General features: G+C 36.8%; 1 protein-coding gene across 5 annotated transcripts in view; it reads left to right on the top strand.

The window, feature by feature from the left end:
• METTL15 (methyltransferase 15, mitochondrial 12S rRNA N4-cytidine) overlaps positions 1–21121 on the top strand; it is a 217425-nt gene that overhangs the window by 149580 nt on the left and 46724 nt on the right. The window lies entirely within an intron of this gene.

Raw genomic sequence — 21121 nt, 5'->3', positions numbered from 1 at the left:
CAAACTCCTGCATCAGACCTCAAATTCAACAATTATTAGTATTATTATTTTTAATGTGATATCTACTTATGAACTCTCACATTTTTAAATTAAAGTGATTTACAATAGTTGATTTACAATAATTGTGTTAGTTTCACTTGTATAGCAAAATGATTCAGTTATATGTAAATATATTTCAGATTATTTCCCATTATAGATTATTACAATATAGCAAATATAGTTCCCATAGTAAATCCTAGTTGCTTTTCTGTTTTATGTATATTAGTTTGTATCTGCTAATCCAATATTGATTGTTTTTCCTTGGAAAATTCAAATGCTTATATGTAAAGTTAGTAGGAGAGCTCCATGCTGGTAACCCTTTCAGCATTTTTCCAACTACATGTTTTTCTTCTAAAACCCACCAAGACTTTTTTGGGATGCAAAATGTATAAGATGAGTTCAAACTCCAAAAGTAGTATATTTCTTACAAAGCATCATAATATTGCCCAGTGGTTAAAAGTATAAGCACTGGAAACAGAATAAAGAGGATGAGAATTTCAACCTGCCATTGCCTCTGACAGTGAAGAGATTATTTCAAAATTCTGAGTTAGTTTCCTTACCTGTAAAATAGGTATAATAATAACTACCTCAGAGATTATTGTTTTTGTAAGAATTAAATAACAAATGTAAAGCCCTTAACTCAATGTCTGGCACATAATGATAAAAGTAAACAGTAGTGTATTGCCAGTCCTGTTCACACTGACCACACTGCTGAATCCAGAGTAGTCAAGGCTCAGCTAAGAGGCTGGAAGAAGACGCAAGGAGTCCGAGGAACTGCAGATGTGTTTATTCTCTCCTGGCTGGCATGGCAGCCATAACACAACCTGTCTCCTATCTGACTCAGTAGCTGTAGCATTAGCCATGACATAACCATAACGTAGCCATAACATAACCTCATATAACATAGCCATGATGTCACGCCAGTGTAGCCCCGATGCAGCAGCAGCCAGGGCTGTCATGGTGAAGCTCATACAGGCGTACCACACAAAGTAGCGGGTGACCAAGCGGGTAACTCAATGCACATGCACAGAGCTATAAGTGATCTCAGCTGTTTCATAACCATGCAAAGTCATTGTTTACAGAACATGGGGCAAGAGGCCATGAGAGCGTGGGGCAAGAGAGCCTAATGGCACCATGTTGTTAATTTCCCCGCAGGTAGCTATCATTTGTGCTATTGGACGTGGTAATTCTTGTTGTCTCAGAGACAATACAGCATGGTGCTTAATGGTATAGGCTTTACAACTAGACTGCTTAGGTTAGAATTTCAGTTCTGCTACTTACTTACTATGTGACTTTCAAGATGTTTCTTAACTCTGCTGCCTCAGTTTCCTTATCTAGTACAGTGGAAGAATACTATAGTACCTACCTCAGGTGTGTTTGAAGATTATACACTTTATACAATGAGAGTGCTCAGAGCAGTACCTAACACATAGGAAGGGTTCATTAGTGGTAGCTATTGTTATACAGAAATTGCTGAATATGGGCTTCCTGGTAATTGAGGGGTGTTTTAAGTCCAGCTCTGCCATTTTATAATGATTAAAAACAAGCCCAGCTCTAGCTGGGCTTCCCTGATGGCTCAGTTGGTAAAGAATTCATCTGCAGTGCAGGAGGCACAGGAGACACGGGTTTGATCCATGGGTTGGAAGATCCCCTGGAGGAGGAAATGGCAACCCATTCCAGTATTCTTCCCTGGCAATCCCATGGACAGAGGAGCCTCCCAGGCTACAATCCAAAGGGTCACAAAGAGTTAAACACAACTGAGCCACTAAGCAAAAGCACAGCTATAGAAATGATTTACCCAATGACACACAGCATCTCTGAATGTTTTAACATTCAACTCAGCAGTCCTGAAAATGCCTTTCAACAAATATTCATTGTAAAACTAATTTAAACACAAATGAAATAACCTAAGTAACTGACACCAAGATCTGAATGAGTTCATTTTAGTACTTACTGCCCAAATGTGTTATTTCAGATTTTATTGTTGCACTTTTTAAAGCTGAGATACGTAGTTCTTTCAGGAAACCTTGTTGTGCTGGTTTGAAGCCAACCTGGTTAATTCTGATTCAAGAGTGATATTTGGATAGTTCTTGTTCTCAAGTGCACATAAGTTTCCCATCAGGTAGATAATTTCAGTCTGATAATACCTGCCAGTGACCTAACTACCCACATTGGTGACACAGATGCTAGATCTCTATAATTCATTTCTTTACTGCCTCCTCCCCTTCAAGGGTGGATGCTAAAACTAGAGCAATGAATAGACTTTCTCCTGGCATGCCATTTCACCTTTAAAAAAAATGTACATAGCTTCAGAATTACTATATTAAGAAGTTGTTGAATCAGTTTCATCAGAGATGTGCAAACGGATGCCCTGAATCAACCTCTCAAAGCTATCTATAGTAATACTTTGACATCTTCTTGGTCTTGGAACTAAGTGACCTAAGTTTAATTCTTAGCTTTACCACTACTAGCTGTGTAACCTTGAGCAATTCGCTCGTTGTCAAATATTTATTGAGTACCCATTCTGTTCCCTATTGCTGTGCTAGATTATTTTATAGAAAGGCGTGCAAGAAAAATATTATTTAATCTCACATTCCAATGATTATAAGTAAGGAACAAAGTGTTTACATTGTATAATTTATAGAATTGCAGTGAAGGTCAATACATGATTATCTATGTTAAAATATTCTGTAAATCATAAAGTTGCATACTATTATGAATTCTGAGAATAGGAACCTCTAGTATCTAACAGTATCTGATGCATAGAAGTATTTAGAAAATGCCTGTAGCTGACTGATTTCCTTAAAAATCTCAAAAGTATCTATCTGTGCAGAAAGAATATTAATATCTTAAAATTTAAACTTAAAAATATAGATGACATTCTTTTAATTTGATTTTCTAACTGAATTCCACATATACTCAGAATTATATCAAACCATCCATGTGGAATTAACTAAAATAAAAAGTAGTGTTGTTATTGTTTAGTTGCTGAGTTGTGTTCAACTTTTTGTGACCCTGTGATCTTAAAGTAATTTTTATGTTTGCAGTGTTACCAGCAGGCTCTACTTTCTGCAATGTAATATAGGGTGTGAATTAAAAAATACAAAATTGGCTAAAACTATTATGGCTTACAACTGGTAATATTTTTATGTACCTAGAGCCACAGCCTCCAGATTTTTGAATAATTTATATGTCATATAGAAATCATAAATTCCAGGTTTGGACTTAATCACCCAATTGTTTTTTGCAAAATAATGCTCCTCAAGATCGGAGAAGGCAATGGCACCCCACTCCAGTACTCTTGCCTGGAAAATCCCATGGACGGAGGAGCCTGGTAGGCTGCAGTCCATGGGGTCGAGAAGAGTCGGACACGACTGAGCGACTTCACTTTCACTTTTCACTTTCATGCATTGGAGAAGGAAATGGCAACCCACTCCAGTGTTCTTGCCTGGAGAATCCCAGGGACGGGGGAGCCTGGTGGGCTGCTGTCTGTGGGATTGCACAGAGTCGGACACGACTGAAGTGACTTAGCAGCAGCAGCCACTCAAGATATACATAAACTAAATTTATGCTTGGTTTGGGAGATTATCTCTTGCTAATGTACACTTGACTATTCTTTTAAAATGAGAAATGATACACAATAGTTACAGAAATGAAATTAAGCAACTGAAAAGTACAGAAAAGGCTTTTCAGAGAGAGGTCATTGGAACATAGAATGGCTAAAAAGTTTGCTTCTGACACATATTCAGCTAATTAATTTACATTTACAGAGGGAATGCATTTTTCTTACTTCCTCATTGAATTTAAAAAAGCAATGAAAATTCACTAAAATCTATCGACTTTAAGTTTTAATGTTTTTTTTTTTCAAGAGGTCAGAAAGGCCATATTTTCTTTTTTTAACCCTTAGCTATTTGCCATAATCTTATTATGTAATAACACCCTGAGTTTTGAAGCTAATAAAAACCACCAATAGGAGAAAGGTTTACAGGCTTTCTTTTCCTTCTTTGGAGGCATCATTTTATTATGCTAGTAGTCAGAAGTGTTTGTTGCCAGTGAGTATTCAAGATCACAGGAAGAACATGGTTATGTCTCCCTAGAGCCACCATTTGACTTGTTAAATTAAACATTGTTTTATAACTAAGGATTATTTTGATATTAAAATGCATATAGATACAGAGTAGATTAAAAATGTACATTAATTTAGAAGTTCAAGGACCAGACTGAATTTTTAGCTGCTGTCTTCATTTGAAAAGTACTACTGACTTCCATTATACATTTTTCCTTCATTTTAAAATACGTGGTTTCATTTAGTGATTTTTAAATTTCTTTATTTAAACTGAATTTACAGTGCCATTTTAAATGCTAACCATCAAAAGATAATAGGGTAGGAACTGGTAATTTTAGACTTACACACTAGAGTTAGGACTGACTGATGCATCAGGACAGCTTGGTGCCCCCATAAGACTTCCTCTGTCGGTTACCTTATTGCTCATCCCTGGTAAGTGGAATTGCTTTTTTCTCTCTGGAAAGGGGCTATACACACACTTAATTCCCAAGCCTCAGAATTCCTAGCAGCTGTCACCCCTTACCTTATGTGGCAACTATTATCCTTTACCATAACAGTAAGCATTTAATTTTTCTTACTCATTTATATAATGGTTGTTATGTATACTTGATGTATAAAAACTGTCATGAGCCTCAAGAATTTGCCATTCCCCTAATATGATAGACATGCCCAAACTCTTTCCTTTTTGGCCATATCTAGTCATTGCTCCTTAAAGATGCCTTAAATGAGAACCCTTCAGGAAAATCCCCCAGATATAGTGTGTTTGTCTTGATGTTGGTTTTTTTTTTTTTTTTTTAGTGAAAGTAAAGCATCCATAATTTGTAAACACTCTTCAGATGATGGTGATATTCATCCTTAATTAGAGACCATTAGATTGAATCATTCAGACCTGGGTTCAAGCAGTCATCCAAACACCATCTGTCGTCAATGCCAAACATTCAAAACTATTGTTTAAGTTGTGAGAAAACTTCCTGAATAACTGATAGAATCAATGGGATATTTTGGCAGTATATATACATGGTGATTTTTTAAAGGTTGAATTCATAGGAACTACTTCAGAACATGTACGTCTTAGAAAATGATGCCACAAAGAGATGGACATTTCTTATTCCAATTACCACACTAAGCTTTATAGAAAGTTGGATAAGAAGGTAGTATGAAGGAAGTGGGGTTATCTAGCATAAAGAGTCAGAAATATTAGAAAACATAGAAGGAGCATTTTAAAGGTCATTTTAGAAATACTGTCTGATAATTATTATGCAGAGAAAACCAAGACTGTGCATAAAATCTCTCTACATATGAAATAAATTGCATTTTTTTCTGGAACTTTTAAAAATGTTCCAGAAGGGAAAAAAGGATACTCCAGGAAGGAATTTTGTTTAAATAGCATTGTAATACTATCCTTCAAAGTAAAGCAGTTCAAAGTTTTCTTCCTTATTGAATGTGTTAAATTTAACTTTAACTGAATTCACTGGCTTTGATTGGAATGAATTGTGAATTTTATTTCCTTTGTTAATAGAATAAGCTAGCATTTTTTCCTTTGAGTTTATTCAAGTTCTTCCTTGATAATGTAGGTCACAAGATATCATGAACAAAAACTTAAAAGTTCTTCTGTGATAATGTAGGTGGCAAGATATTATGAACAAAAGCTTAAAATACACCATTGTAGATTGATTGTGGTTATAAGATAGTTCCATAAAGATCTCATGACTTAAAAATGTGAAGAATAAGTGTCTAAAACTTGTGCCCTGATGACAAGTATGTAGAGTTACATTTCCAGGGTTCACACCGCATAACTGTGCCCGTGAGACCTGTGTCAGTTTACTAGGTGTGCTCGTCTTCTTTAGCAAAGTATGACGGAAAAATTACCAGGTTTTCATCTTTGATGCCTTTAAAAAGATTAATGCCTTTAAATCATTACCACTTTCATCATCAAAAAAACTTTCATTGAACTCTTACAATCTTTTAGGTACTGTAGATTCCAAAAACTGTGTAACATGGTCTCTATGACCTGTAATAGGTTTAGGTTCTTGTTGCAGAGGCAGCATGAGAAAAGATAAATAATATTACAGAGTAGCATGTACTCTGCGCCAAATGAATCATAAGTAAGCTCTGTTGCAGTCTGGAAGAAGAAATTTTCACAACCACTGAAACAGTATGGTCCTTAATGAGAGAGAGAATGAGGGGGTAGGGCTGGGCTGGGGTATTCAAGCACAGACAGTGTAGGTATTTTTTATATGAGAATTGCATGGAATCAAGGATTCAGTGTTTGAATATCATTAAAAAAGAGTAAAATGAGATGCTAAGAAAATTAAGCAAGGAAACAGTTCTTACCAAAAACATTTTCTTACTAGAATTCTTACTTGTTCATTTTCCAATGTCTTTTATAATATAAAGGAAACATAATGAAACTTTCTCTAGGCCATGTATTTGGGAAAATTGCATTTTTATTTGGTATTTCTTTTAATATTAGACATCTATTTCCCAATTAGATTGGCCTGAAACTGAGACTAGAAGGATTCTTCCTTTTTAAAATACTGCTGTATATTCATTTAATAAACTTTTACTAAATCCCGGCCATTTTAAGACAGTTACAAAAATTATTTTTCCAGCCCTGACCTCTTTACTTAGCTTCAGTACTATTGCATGCCTAACTGCTTCATGAATCTTGCCAACTGGATGTCAACCTAGTGATATCATCCCTTATGTTTGTGGCTGGATTTGCTATGTTCATATTTTATTTATTTATTTATTTATTTTTTTGCCCATGAGAAAAATTGGCCTTTAGTTTTTCTCTTTTTTAAACATCGTAGTAGTGTTAGTCGCTCAGTCTTGTCTAACTCTTTGGGGTTCATGGACTGTAGCCAGGCTCCTCTGTCCATGGGATTTTCAAGGTAAGAATACTGGAGTGGATTGCCATTCCCTTCTCCAGAGGCTCTTCCCAACCAAGGGATTGAACCCAGGTCTTCTGCATTGCAGGCAGATTCTTTACCATCTGAGCTACAGGTTTAAATGTAATACTTAATTTCATAGCAGGATTGTGCTGGCTTTGTGAATGCCTCTTTTCCTGTTCTCTGGAAGGGTTTATGTATAAAACTGATGCTATTTTAAATGTTTGCAAGAATTCATGGTGAAGCCATTTATGCTTGTTGTCTTCTCTGTGAAGCGTTTTATAATTGCAGATTTAGTTTCTTAATGGATTTAGGACTATTTATATTTTACGTTTCTTCATAGGACAGTTTTAGTAAGTTATGATTTTTCTGAGAATTTTTTTTCATTTGATCTAAATTTCAAATTTATTAGCATAAAGTTCTTAATAATGTCCCATAGTATTTTTAATGCCTGCAGGATCCATGGTGTCGTGTTCTTTTTTTATCCATCATGTTAGTACTTTGTTCATTCTTTCTTCTTGATTATCCTTAGGAGAGATTAAACAATTTTCTTAGTATTTTCAAAGAACAAATTTTTGATGTTTCTTTGATCCTTTCTATTGTTCTATTTTTGTATTTTTTGGTGTTTATATATATAATTTTCTGCCCTTTTTTAGGAGTTTAATTTGCTGTTGTCTTTATTATTATTATTGAAATATAGTTGATTTACAATACTTTGTTAGTTTCAGGTGTAGAGCATAGTGATGTGATTGTTTTGGTTTTGGTTTTGTTTTTTGCAGATTATATTCCATTAGAGGCTATTCCAAGATATTGGGCATACTTTTGCTGTGCTGTACAGTAAATTCTTATTGTTTATTTTATGTACAGTAATTTCTGTTAATCCCATACTCCTTATTTGTTGCTTCCCTCCTCCCTCTCCTTTTTGGTAACCACAAGTTTTGTTTTCCATGTCTGTAAATCTGTTTTGTACATATATTTATTTGTATTATTTTCTCACATATAAGTGATATTATAGAGTATTTGTCTTTCTCCATTTGACTTATTTATAATATCCTCTAGGTTCATCCATATTGCTGCAAATAGCAATATTTCATTCTTTTATGGCTAACATTCTGTTGGTGCTGCTGCTGCTGCTAAGTCACTTCAGTCATGTCTGACTCTGTGCGACCCCAAAGACGGCAGCCCACCAGGCTCTGCCGTCCCTGGGATTCTCCAGGCAAGAACACTGGAGTGGGTTGCCATTTCCTTCTCCAATGCCTGAAAGTGAAAACTGAAAGTGAAGTCACTCAGTCCTGTCTGACTCTTAGCGACCCCATGGACTGCAGCCTACCAAGCTCCTCCGTCCATGGGATTTTCCAGGCAAGAGTACTGGAGTGGGGTGCCATCGCCTTCTCTGACATTCTGTTGCATATATGTATGTGTATACACACACACACACACACACACACACATTTATGGGTAGCTGGAATGGCTACCTACTGCAGCATTCCTGCCTAGCAAATTTCATGGACAGAGGAGCCTGGTGGGCTACGTACAGTCTGTGGGGTCACAAGGAGTCAAACACAACTGAGCGACTAACAGTTTCACTTTCACACACACACACACACACACACACACGTGTATACCACATCTTCTTAAGTCAGTTGTCTGTTGATGGGTACTTGGATTGCTTCTATGTCTCAGAGTGCATGTGTCTCAAATTAGTTTTTGTTTTTTCTGGATATATACCCAAGAGTGAAATTGCTGGATCATATGGTACTTCTACTTTTTGTTTTTTAAAGAAGCTACATGGTGTTTTCCATAGTGGCTGCACTAATTTATATTCCCACCAACAGGGAAGGAGTGTTTCCTTTTCTCCACATCCTCTCCAGCATTTATTATTTGTAGACTTTTTGATAATAGCATTTTGACCAGTGTGAGGTGATACCTCCTTACAGTTTTGATTTGCATTTCTCTGATAATTAGTGATATTGAACATCATTAATTTATGTACCTGTGAACTACTTTTATGTCTTTGGAGAAATGTCCATTTAGGTCTTCTACCTGTTTTTTGTTTGGGTTCTTTGTTTGTCTAATATTGAGTTTTATGAGCTCTTTGTACATTTTGGGTATTAACTTCTTGTCAGTCACTTCATGTGCAAATCAATTTTTATCCCTTCCATAGATTGTTGATGTTGTCTTTAAATTTCTAAAAAAATGAATGCATAGATCATTGATTCTCATTTGATTTTATGTACATTTAATTATGTGAATTTTTCTCAGTATAGGTTTTAGAAGCATTCCACAAGTTTGATTGTTGCATTTTAATTAAGTGCTAAGTTTTGTTGTACTTTTTAAGTATTGGTTAGTTTAAAATATTTATTAATTTCCTTTATTTTCTAGATTATTTAGAAACCTATTACTTAATTTGCAAATATTTGAGGACTTTCTAGTTATTTTTCTGTTACTGATTTCCACTTAAATTTCACTCTACTTAGAAAATACACCCTATATGATATCAGCCCTTGAAATTTGATGAAACTAGTCTAATAGCCCCAGCAGATAGTCTATTTTTTTGCATATTAAATGTCTTTTAAAATATATACATTGTTTGAAGTGTGGAGTTTTTGTGTCAATTACATCAAACTTGATGATTGAATATTTCACATTTTTTATATGTTCTTCTGCTTAGTCAATGTTTACGAAGAGTGATTTTTTAAATCCACTATTATGGTTATATATTTATCCATCTGCTTTTAGTTCTATCAATTTTGCTTTATATTTTAAAATTTATTAGAGATATAAAGATTTGTCATTCACATGCCAGTTGGCAGATTTGACCATTTTATCATGATAAGATTATCTCTTTTTACTTCTAGTAATATTTCTGTCTACTGTATCTGATACTGTATTATCTTTCCTTTGTGTAATGTTTGCACAGCACTTTTTCCGTCTTCTTATTTTTGACTTCTCTGTGTCCTAACAGTTGTCTTTTACAAGCAGCCTATCATTTGATTTTGAAAATCTTTTTATAATCAGAGTATTTAGTCCAGGAGTATTTATTATAATTACTGGTGTATTGGGGTTTGGATCTGTCTACCATCTTCCTGCTAGCTTTTTAATGTGTCAACTTGATCTTTTTTCCTTTTTCTCTTCTTTATTGCCACCATTTTTGTTATTTATTTTGTTATCTTGTTATCTATCTGGTCTCTCTATCTGCTCATTTGTTATACATTATTTTACAATACTTTTTAAGATTACCCTAGAGACCACAACATACATAATTGCTTTATGAACGTCTAATATAAATTAGTACTTTAGCCTCTTTCTGGACATTGGAATTTCAAGAATTTATAACATATAACTACATAGTGTCTTTTGTGCCACTATTGTATATTTTAACTTTACATAATATATTTTGAGCCTATAGGAAATTATTTTTATAATAAGTAATATATAAGTAATATAATCAGATCAGATCAGATCATAAAATATAATAAAAATATAAGTAATCATTATTCATCTGGATTTACCCATACATTTACACATTTTACTGCTCTTTCTTCCATCATGATTTGCCTTCTTTGAGAACATATTCCTCCTACTTGAAGAAAGCCATTTTGTATGGGTCTCCTATTGGTGAGGCTTCCCTGGTGACTCAGAGGTTAAAGTGTCTGCCTGCAATGTGGGAGACCTGGGTATGATCCCTGGGTTGGGAATATCCCCTGGAGGAGGAAATGGCAACCCATTCCAGTATTCTTGCCTGGAGAATGGACGGAGGAGCCTGGTAGGCTATAGTCCATGGGGTCGCAAAGAGTCGGATACGACTGAGCAACTTCACTTCACTTCCTACTGGTGAATATCTCAAAATATCTTTGTATTTTCAATTTTGCAGGCAATTTGTCAGTTATTTTTGCCTTCTGGGTTTATTTTGGTTCTGACTGTTGCTCCTGTGAATCTAATGTGTTTTTTTTTTCCCCTTCTGGCTGCTCTTAATATTTACTTTCCTTTTGTCTTCACAAATTTTACTATTACAATCCCAGGATGTTTTATGTTTGTATCCTCTTTGAAGTTTATTGTTATTTTTGAATATATAGTCTTCAAATGTTGAATCATTTTTTAAAGCTCTTGGCTACTATATATTTAAATATTGCTTTTACTTGATTTTCTGTTTCCTCTCCTTTGAAATTCCAGTTAAACATATGTTAGATCTCCTTACCATGTTACATGTCTCTTATGCTTTGTTCTGTATTTTCAAATTATTTACTGTGCTTGAAGTCTTAATACTTTCTACTAAACTATCCTCCATGTCACTAATCCTTTCTTGAGCTATTTCTAAGCTGCTCTTAAACTTATCTGTTGAATTTTTAATTTCAATTATTGTATTTTTCTGTTTTCCATTTTGATATAATTTTCATCTTGCTATTTTCTATAGAGTCATTTTCAGGCTAATATTACCTAATTTGTCCTCTGTGTCTCATGAACATGTTAGTCAATATTTTAAAGCCTATTCCAGTAATTCTGTTCTGTATCCTGTTTATCTATTTCTGGTATCTATTGCTTAGGGTGGGTTTATCTAGTTATTTTTTATTCGATTCCATATGTTGTTTTTAAGAGGGCTTCCCGGGTGGCACTAGTGGTTAAAAAAAAAAACAAAGCCTGCGAATGCAGGAGATGCAAGAAATGCAGGTTCGATCCCTGGGTCCAGAAGATCCCCTGGAGGAGGAAATGGCAATGCACTCCAGGTTGCTTTTAAGAAGTCTTGGAGTTATTTTGAAAGCCTGAAAGATAGTTTTCTCCAGATACCTACTATTGCTTCTATCAGGCATTTCATCTAAGAACATAACACCCTAGAGCAACATGAATTGAACTGATTGGAAATTGGATTTCTGTCTTTGTGTGATATATTTTTGGTCTACTCTTCCCTAGTTTTATAGCCCTTTTGTGTCCCAACTGAAATTCTGGGACTATGATCTGGTCACATCCATTAAATGGGTTCTAAATTCAGTCTTTGTCCCTCATCCTATGAGGATGCTCAGAGTTCTCAGTTTTTTAGTCTCTCATGTTCCACTTGCTAACAAAGGCTTTGATGGGGAAACCAGTCCAGTGTTGGGTTCACTTGTTTACACTTTCCTTTTCTCTCCTCAAATCTCAGCTATGTTCATAGTTCTCTGATCCCTTCAAACAACTACTTTTAATTAGCTTATTCAGCTTTTCTAGGGTTTTTTCATTGGGGTGATTGGTCTGATCAAGCTGAACTGCTGTAGACAGAAATATAAGTCATTGAATATATTGATTTTGATTATCCCCTGGAACATATGCTCTGTAGTCATTGGAATGTTATATTTTATTTGTATCACAAGTATCTAAATTAGTGCCTGACCTTTATTAGCTTCCCAGTAAGTATTCATTTATTATTTGTTCTTGAAGCTGAGTATTGGATAGTCTAATTTCTTTCCAGTGGTCATGTATGGATGTGAGAGTTGGACTGTGAAGAAAGCTGAGCGCCAAAGAAGTGATGCTTTTGAAATGTGGTGTTGGAGAAGACTCTTGAGAGTCCCTTGGACTGCAAGGAGATCCAACCAGTCCATCCTAAAGAAGATCAGTCCCTGGTGTTCATTGGAAGGACTGATGCTAAAGCTGAAACTCCAGTTCTTTGGCCACCTCATGCGGAGACTTGGCTCATTGGAAAAGACTGATGCTGGGAGGGATTGGGGGCAGGAGGAAAAGGGGACAACAGAAGATGAGATGGCTGGATGGCATCACCGACTCGATGGACGTGAGTTTGAGTGAACTGCGGGAGTTGGTGATGGACAGGGAGGCCTGGTGTGCTGCGATTCATGGGGTCGCAAAGAGTCAGACACAACTGAGCGACTGAACTGAACTGAACTGAACTGTGTCTGCAATTCACAGTAGCCTTCCAACTATCTGTTATATGTTAGCAAGCAGAAAAGTAACCCAGCCTCCTATACTGTTATTCCAAAACAGATGAATATTATTTACTGAATACATTTTGAAAGGGTTACATAAAGATAGAGATATAATTGTATTTCATCCCTTCTAAAATGTACTTTCTTTAAGTCAATATATGAGTTGTGAATGACCAAATCAATTTTTAGCAAGTATTTCCTGAAGGGAAAGACAATAGTCAGTAAAGATAATTCTGTCAAAAATTTTGAGCAGATTACATGAAACAAAAATAATGTCTTTTCATTCCATCTCTACAGTGTATAGAAATATTCTTTGAGCAAGAGTATCTTTTAATAGTACTTAAAAAATGATTGCAATTAATATCAAAATCAAAATATCTTGGACTCTTATATGGTATGGCAAGCATTAACATATCAGAAAGTGAATGGTTCTCAAATTATAACAGGAGCATGGTGAAATGGAAGAAGAAATACAGCCCAGTAGCAGTACATAAAAGAGACTGGAGAAGAATTCTTCATAGTCAGTATGGCCCTGGATTTGGTGTGTTTGGAGCAAATCCCTACCATTGCTGCCAGCTTTCAATTGGCAGCCCAGTGACCAAATCATGAAAAGAATCTCTAAGGGAAGAAAAGCAACCTGGAGCAGAAGGAGAGGTAACATTTCTTGAGGGCCTCCCTTTGCATAGGCCCCTTAGTGGGTGTTCTCATATACACTGATTAACATACAGTTCACAAAAGCTTTGTGAGTTTGGAATTGCTCTGTTGTCTAAATGGGACAAATGAAGAGTCTGAGTTGTATAGCAATAAATGATTAAAAAGTTAATGATCTGATTCAGTCTGACTCCAGAACTTACTGAGATACTTCTACCATACCAGGCTGCTTCAACAGGGAGAACCTTAAAACACCAGGAGACGCATGGAACTAAAACTGAGGGATATTAATAACTTGTCCAATACCACAGGGTTAATAAGTTTCATAAGCCCATTACACAATAAGTATCAGAACTAAGATTTAAATGTTAAGTTTTATGATGCAGTTTCTCCTCTCTACTCTCTCACTGTTGTTTTAAGAAGAAATAAACCATCTCCACAATGATTTCTATACACTTGTATATATGCCTTTCTATATTGTGTGCTCTTATTCATTTGTATGTTCCTATATCCAGTACCTGGTTCAATTCAATTTAGTTCAGTCACAGTCATGTCCGACTCTTTGCGACCCCATGAATTGCAGCACGCCAGGCCTCCCTGTCCATCACCAACTCCCGGAGGTCACTCAAACTCACGTCCATCGAGTCAGTGATGCCATCCAGCCATCTCATCCTCTGTCATCCCCTTTTCCTCCTGCCCCCGATCCCTCCCAGCATCATAATCCTTATTCAGCAAGTATTTGTTGAGTACTGAATCTGCTGTCCTATAGCTATGAAGAGATGGCAAACATTAAAAATAACTAAAGCATTTTAATAAAAAAAAATCAGACAAACTAGGCAGATTTGTCTAGGGGCCATGTCATGCCATGTCTGGGCCATGACAAGGTTAAATTGGTGAATTTGAGATCTGAAATGGCACTAAATAGAAACTTGAGAGGTTACAGTGTGGGGTGAAGAACATGACTCTTGAGCCAGACTGGACTGTTTACACTCTAATTCCAACATTTACAAGCTGTATGCCTTGGGTCACGGCTTCATTCTCTGCTCCTGTTTCTTCATCTGTAAAGTGTGTTATAATGCGCCTAGCTCATAGGGTTATCACAAGGATGAAATGGTTTAATAAGTATAAAGCAGTTAGCCCAGGGTCTAGTACATGGAAAGCATTCCACAAATGTTTGCTCTTACCATTGCCCAAATAGGAACTATACTTTTATCCACTGGTTTAGCTCCCTCCAAATTCCTTGCTCGAGGGTTGCCTAATGAAGTGATTAAAGCAGCCAAGGGCCCTGCTCTTTGCGTACAGACCAATAAAATTTAATGACTGGAAAACAAGTAGCACACTGGGATTTCATGGGTTAATACCGATACTAACGTTAGAAGGGCTTGGATCTACTGTAATCAAACCATCACCACCACCACCACCACCCCCCAAAAAAACAAGTTGTATTTTACTCTTCTTATCTTATTATGGAAGTTAGCACCTGGGTATGCCCCCCAAATGCACACACAAAATGAATGTTTTAAGTATATGATGAAGTGAACCCTGAAATGAACTTTAAGTATATGTGTGCTATTCTTGACATCTTCTTAAGAAATGTTTGTTTTCTTCCCTTCTTTGCATTGTTCTGCTTGTGAGTCTGCTCCATATGAACAGAGTTCTCTGTGTATTCCTCTGCTAGCTCACTGTACTCTCAGATTTCACCACAGGGCTTCTGATAATGGACTGATGATGGCCTAAGTATGCAGCATAGGTGACTTAACATTAAGTTGCCTTTGTTGCTGATCCCGACTTGATGCCTCAGTTTTAGTGTCTGAGCCAGTTCTAATAAGTTATATTGCTAACTATTCTTTCAAGCCTGAATCTCTTTTCTAAGATCTCAGTCCCTTCACTGGTAAATGATTTGTTCTTTTAGGAAAAATCTAGATCCACTTTTATAATGTGTGGGGTAATCTATCCTTGGCTTCCCAGATAGCTCAGTGGTAAAGAATCTGCCTGATAACAGGAGATGCAAGTTGTCGGGAAGATCCCCTAGAGATGGAAATGACAACCCACTCCATTATTCTTGCCTGGGAAATCCTGTGGACAGAAAAGCCTGGCAGGCTGTAGTCTGTGGGGTCACAAAAGAGTTGGGCACAACTTAGCTACTAAGCAACAACACAACAGATCTATCCTTAACTCCTATCATTAGACTATGCAATTAGAGGAATGATGAAGTTCCATGTTCAGTTCTAAATCAAATACAGAATGTGTAGTAGCTACTCTTAAATCACCAGCCTCAGTGTGTACTAGAGTCCTTTATAATCAGACAGACCAGAGTTGTAATCTAAGTACAGATGACTTGCCAGAGTCAAGATTGCCAATATTTATCATAGTCAAAGCCTCAAAAATGGCTTCCAGCAACCAGGGTATTATTGACACACTATTAGTGCCTTTATTTTCTTGGGGTTGGATTGTAGAATCATTCTCAGGTAACATGTGCTTTGAGTTACAGTTAACACTGAATTTACATCCTAGGGATCCTAAGGTAATGACAAATGATGACAATGATTTAAACAAATTCTGTGTTTGTAGTTATGGCTAAATATACTGGTTTTGCTCTGCTTTTGTGAATATTGTGATCCTCTCTGGCCAGTTCACATATTTTTGTTACTTGTAATATAACACTTGTAAAATACATATGCAGAAATACTAAAAACCCAAAATTTGAATAGAAGAAGAGGGAGGAAGGGAAGGAAGAGCGAGGACCTGGGCAGGGGCCGGGGGGCAGGGGTGGGAGGCGGTGGAGGGAGAAAGGAAAGAAAAAAGTGAGCATGAAATTGTTTATCCAGGAAAATTAACCTCAATATTGTTGCGTATGTGAAATAATGCCCCAGGGTCTGCAGTTAAGATTAAGTTTTCAACAGTTGGTTGGTAAACTTTTAGATGATTTCTTCACTCAGAATAATCCAATTCTAGAAACATAATTGATTGAGCATCAGAAAACTCTGCCTTAAACACATGATTTCCTTTGTGGTGTTGCCTCATGGTATATTATCTCCCCACATGATATTTTTATACTTGTATATGATTATGGTGAGAATTACATTTTTCTTACTTACTCTTTGTCAAGCCTAAAATTATCAGAATGTTAGTGCTAAACACTTATGTTTAAGGGCATCCAAGAATGCAAACATCTCCTATAAGATGTTATTAAAAAAAAAATATATATATATATATATATATATATATTTAAGTAGGCTAGGGCTATACTTTAGTCTACTTTGCCAACAAAAGTCCGTATAGTCAAAGCTATGGTTTTTCCAATAGTCATGTTTAGATGTGAGAGTTGGACCATAAAGAAGGCTGAGCACTGAAAAATTGATGCTTTTGAACTGTGGTGTTGGAGAACTCTTGAGTCCCTTGGACTGCAAGGAGATCAAACCAGTCAATCCTAATGGAAATCAATCCTGAATATTCATTGGAAGAACTGATCCTGAAGCTGAAGCTCCAATAGTTTGGCCACCTGATGCAAAGAACTGACTCATTTGAAAAGACCCCGATGCTGGGAAAGTTTGAAGGCAGGAGGAAAAGAAGAGGACAGAGGATGAGATGGTTGGATGGCATCACTGACTCAATGGACATGAGTTTGAGCAAGCTCTGGGACATGGTGAAGGACAGGGGAGCCTGATGTGCTGCAGTCCATGGGGTTGCAGAGTCAGACACGACTGAGTGACCAAACAACAGGACTCTAATGCCTAAGGAATTAAGACTTGCAGTAGTGATTTGTTTGAGGCTTTTGCTGCAGTGTAAAGAAGATGCCTGTAGTTCAGGATAATAACTTGATCCTAAAGGTTGTAGAAAATATGTAGGTTAGAAATTGTACTAGATCTACAATAATTAACAAAACAAAACCACACAGTACAATATGGAGGAAACGGACTTAGTAGTCACGTACAACAGTTTTAGATAGTATAAGTCAACAGTGTGAAACAAATTCTAAAATCATTTTGATTTTGAGCTGTGTTAATATCATAACTAGAACAAAGAGGCAAGAATTTATTTCGTGCTGATCATTATGGAGTTCAGATTGAGGCACGTGGTCAACTGGGACACATTTAGAAAAGAGTAGCTATATGGTAAAAGACTTTTTGTATGGAAAATAGCAGAAGACACGAGGTGTGTGATGTGGAGAAATGAACACCAGAGGAGCGTGATAGCTGTGATGGTTATGATGTTTTCCATTGCAAGTAAAAGAAAAATCAAACTGGTTTTAAATAACAAAAGTAATTTATGGGCTAACTTGAAAGTTCAGAGACAAGTTGGATTTTAGGTGAGGTCAGTCTAACGGCCTGTTTAATCTTTCTCTCTGCTTTGTAGAGTTTTGGCCAAATTGGCTTCCACCCTTGTTATATCTTGAGTCAAGATATCTGCTGTCAGTGATCAGGGCTATGTGCTTTTTCATATCAAGTGAGAGTCTGAAAAAAACATTTTTCTTCCCATAGCTCATTGGAAGAAAAGAATTTTCTTCCCTCAAATCCCTGGGAAATATCTCTTGTACCTTACTGGCCAGAGCTGTGACACATGCCAATCTTAGAACAAATTATAGGGGCCATACGGTCATGTGTGCCAATTAGCTTATCAGGAGAAAGAAACCAGTTGGAGATACACACACACACACACACACACACATGTCTCAAGGAATTGACTGGCATTATGGGGAAATGGTAGGGTAGGCCAACAGACTAGAAACTCTGATGGGAGATAATACTATAGTCTTGCGACTAAATTTCTTTTTCCTCTGGAAACCTCATATTTTGCTCTCAAGGATTTTCATCTGATTGGATGATGCGTACCTACATTACAGAAAGTAATATCCTTTATTCTGTCCATGGGGTTTCCCAGGTAAGAATACTGGAGTGGGTTGCCATGCCCTCCTCCAGGGGATCTTTCAGACCCAGGGATTGAACCCACATCTGCTTCTGCATTGCAGGCATGTTCTTTACCACTGAGCCACCAAGGAAGCCCATTCTTTACTTAGATAGAACTGATTTTAATGGTAGCCGTATCTAAAGAAACCTTCACAGTGATACATCAATCAGTATTTTATTAAATAATCAGGTACTTTTGCCAAGATAAGTTGACATGTAAACCAGCATCAATATGATCAGTCTCTCCCAAAATACACGGGACCTCAAAAAAAATTTTGAGTTCCTGTTGGAACAGAGAGTCTTCCCTAGTGGCTCAGATGGTAAGCATCTATCTGCCTGCAGTGCAGGAGACCCAGGTTTGATCCCTGGGTTGGGAAGATTCCTTGAAGAAGAGAATGGCAAACCACTCCGGGATTCTTGTCTGGAGAATTCCATGGACAGGAATCTGGAGGGCTACAGTCCATGGGGTTGCAAAGAGTTGAACATGATTGAGAGGCTCACACTTTCATTTTCTGTAACAGAGAGACTGGCAACTAAGAGGTAGCCAACAAATATCACTACAGTAGCTAACAATAGATGTGTAAGAGGCTGCCATGTGTTTTAATTGTTTTCCATGGGATGCTACCTGGGACAAAAGTTATAGTGAGGCAGGAGCCATCAACTTAACTAAAAAACAACTGACCAAAACAAAACAAAAAACAGTAGTGACTTTTTATTACTGGGAATGTTCCAACACAGGCTAAGTGACCGTGATGTAAGCCATCAAGTTTAAGCCAAGAATACACCCAGATGTATTCTTGACATCTGGGGCAAACTGGAAGAACTCTGAATAGCCTAACCGCAAGTTCTCTACCCCACTGTGCTTCCACTGAGAAGGCTCCTAACCAAACAACACTCCTTATCCAAGGGATCAGGCATAATACCTGCTTATCCCTGATTAGCAGGTTTCAGTTCCCTTCCAGCACATGGGATTATTCACACAAGCCAACACATTCATCTGTGGGCATGTGCCACCCCACTCTCTTGATACTATAAAATCTGCCTCCCAAAGCCTCTGTCAGTCCACTCTGTTCCAGAATGCAGCACCTGTGTAGCCTTGCATGGCATTTGGTGTCCTCCCCTGAGCTGTGAATGGATGTGATTAATAAGCTGTCAATCTCATCTGTCCACTGTTGAGTGCCGAGTGTTCGCTTGACCATTTTCATAATCTTAGAATGGAAATCCCTTCCTCACCAATGGGATGAATGAAAAATGATTAAAAGAGTCTCCTCCCTCCTCTGCCCCCCAGCAGTGATGGTGGAAAGGGAAAAGATTGAAACATCAGTTAAATAATTGGAATAAGTGATTTGTGAGTTGGCATCCAATCCCAAGATTCTACTAGTTCTGTTTTCGATGCTAGCATTAGCATTGCTTTTATATTTTCCAAATACAGACCTAGCAGTCTGTTTGTCTCTCTTCTCTAGTACCCATTGGGTTGTTTTGCAAATTATTTATACATCTCTTCCTGTCAACTCAAAGCTCAGAAAGCCATGCTTTATTAATCTTTGTTTACCTCAGAATAGCATAATGCCTGACACATAGCAGATACTCAATGAATATTTGGTGAGTGAATCTGAAAATCATTTTCTCCATTGAAATTTGAGAAAAAAATTGCCAATGAGCTGTGAAATTCTCCTTAAACAACATCACATATAAGTAAATCTAATAAATATGAATTCCCAACACTGTTGAACTCCACACTTACTCCACACACCTGTAGATGGAAGAATGAGGTCTTGGCAGTGTTGACCATTTTTTTCCCCTTCTCTTTCCCCTTCCAAAATGTGTGCCAGTTGCCCTTGGGTTTCTAAAGAACCCTGAAGGCAGCATCTCACTTTGTGTAGGAAGGAGAATCAACATAGTTGTAAGGTGATCCCAGCTCCTTGCCTGTCTGTTGATTCTGAATGTTTCACTCACTTCAGAATCCCTGCTGAGAGCTAAAACATTATTTCTTCAAGAAGGCATTTTATTTTAGCCATAGTTTCATTCAAGTGTGCAGCTGCATAGCTCCTCTATCCTGAATTATGTGAAGAATATGGAGAAAGTTAAAATGGTTGTCTTGAAGATGTTTGACCTGTCTTTTTTTGTTTTATTACATACTATATTTAAATTTATTTACTAGGATAAATTTATTTTTTACAGCTTTATTGAGATAGTAATTATACAGTGATACATAACACCATATATAGTGACATTTAACACTTTACAAGTTTAGAGTGTCCAGCACAATGATTTGATTTACATATATTATGAAATGATTTCCACATTGTTAACACCCATCATCTCATATAAATACAAGAGAAATACACATAAACACAACTTTCATAAATACTACACATAAATAGTATTTCATAAATACTACACATAAATAAGTATTAACTGTCATCATCATGTTGTCCATTACATCCCTAGTACTGATTTATCCATAAGTTTATACCTTTTGACCACCTTCATTCAGTTCCCGTTTCCTCACCCACCACCTCTGGAAACCACAAGTCTGCTCTCTTTGTTTTTTACGAGCGTAGTTCCCCTTCACTCCCTCCCTCCCTCCCTCTCTCAAGATTTCACATATAAATGAGATCATAGAGTGTTTGTCTTTCTCTGACTTTACATAATGCT

Source organism: Bos mutus, chromosome 15, assembly GCF_027580195.1.
Source record: "Bos mutus isolate GX-2022 chromosome 15, NWIPB_WYAK_1.1, whole genome shotgun sequence".
NCBI classification, from domain to species: Eukaryota; Metazoa; Chordata; class Mammalia; order Artiodactyla; family Bovidae; genus Bos; species Bos mutus.
This window is presented reverse-complemented; position numbering and strand designations above follow the sequence as displayed.